This window comes from Lottia gigantea (assembly GCF_000327385.1).
Source record: "Lottia gigantea unplaced genomic scaffold LOTGIsca_502, whole genome shotgun sequence".
Lineage (NCBI taxonomy): Eukaryota > Metazoa > Mollusca > Gastropoda > Lottiidae > Lottia > Lottia gigantea.
In genome coordinates, this window is record NW_008709724.1 from 1 (window position 1) to 2,033 (window position 2,033).

Sequence of the window (2,033 nt, forward strand, 5' to 3'; positions counted from 1 at the left end):
TCTTTTTCAGACACAATCCACTCAGAATTTTTATCACTTTCAAGGTATAGAATTTTATTTCAAAGGATGACTTGCGATGCAGCTATGGGATCGTTTCAGATGAATATATATTTTTAGAAAAAGAAACATAACTAGCACTAAAACAAACTGTATACAGTCCTGTAATTATAGATCTAAAACTATCGAAACACAATAGATACGGTCCTGTAATTATAGATCTAAAACGATCAAAACACAATGGATACAGGCCTGTAATAATAGATCTAAAACTATCGAAACACAATAGATACGGTCCTGTAATTATACATCTAAAACGATCAAAACACAATAGATACGGTCCTGTAATTATACATCTAAAACTATCAAAACACAATGGATACAGGCCTGTAATTATAGATCTAAAACTATCGAAACACAATAGATAGGGTCCTGTAATTATAGATCTAAAGCTATCAAAACACAATGGATACAGTCCTGTAATTATAGATCTAAAACTATCGAAACACAATGGATACGGTCCTGTAATTATAGATCTAAAACTATCAAAACACAATGGATACAGTCCTGTAATTATAGATCTAAAACTATCAAAACAAAATGGATACAGTCTTGTAATTATAGATCTAAAACTATCAAAACACAATGGATACAGTCCTGTAATTATAGATCTAAAACTATCAAACCACAATGGATACAGTCCTGTAATTATAGATCTAAAACTATCAAAACAAAATGGATACAGTCCTGTAATTATAGATCTAAAACTATCAAAACACAATAGATACAGTCCTGTAATTATTGATCTAAAGCTATCAAAACACAATGGATACAGTCCTGTAATTATAGATCTAAAACTATCAAAACACAATGGATACAGTCTTGTAATTATTGATCTAATACTATCAAAACACAATGAATACAGTTCTGTAATTATAGATCTAAAACTATCAAAACACAATGGATACAGTCCTGTAATTATAGATCTAAAACTATCAAAACACAATGAATACAGTCCTGTAATTATAGATCTAAAACTATCAAAACACAATGGATACAGTCTTGTAATTATTGATCTAAAGCTATCAAAACACAATGGATACAGTCTTGTAATTATAGATCTAAAACTATCAAAACACAATAGATACGGTCCTGTAATTATAGATCTAAAACTATCAAAACACAATGGATACAGTCTTGTAATTATTGATCTAAAACTATCAAAACACAATGGATACAGTCTTGTAATTATAGATCTAAAACTATCAAAACACAATAGATACAGTCCTGTAATTATTGATCTAAAACTATCAAAACACAATGAATACAGTCCTGTAATTATAGATCTAAAACTATCAAAACACAATAGATACGGTCCTGTAATTATAGATCTAAAACTATCAAAACACAATAGATACGGTCCTGTAATTATAGATCTAAAACTATCAAAACACAATGGATACAGTCTTGTAATTATTGATCTAAAACTATCAAAACACAATGGATACAGTCTTGTAATTATAGATCTAAAACTATCAAAACACAATAGATACAGTCCTGTAATTATTGATCTAAAACTATCAAAACACAATAGATACGCTCCTGTAATTATAGATCTAAAACTATCAAAACTCACTAGATACAGTCCTGTAATTATAGATCTAAAACTATCAAAACACACTAGATACAGTCCTGTAATTATAGATCTAAAACTATCAAAACACACTAGATACAGTCCTGTAATTATAGATCTAAAACTATCAAAACACACTAGATACAGTCCTGAAATTATTGATCTAAAACTATCAAAACACAATAGATACAGTCTTGTAATTATAGATCTAAAACTATCAAAAGACAATGGATACAGGCCTGTAATTATAGATCTAAAACTATCAAAACACATAAGATACGGTCCTGAAATTATTGATCTAAAACTATCANAACACAATGGATACAGTCTTGTAATTATAGATCTAAAACTATCAAAACACAATGGATACAGGCCTGTAATTATAGATCTAAAACTATCAAAA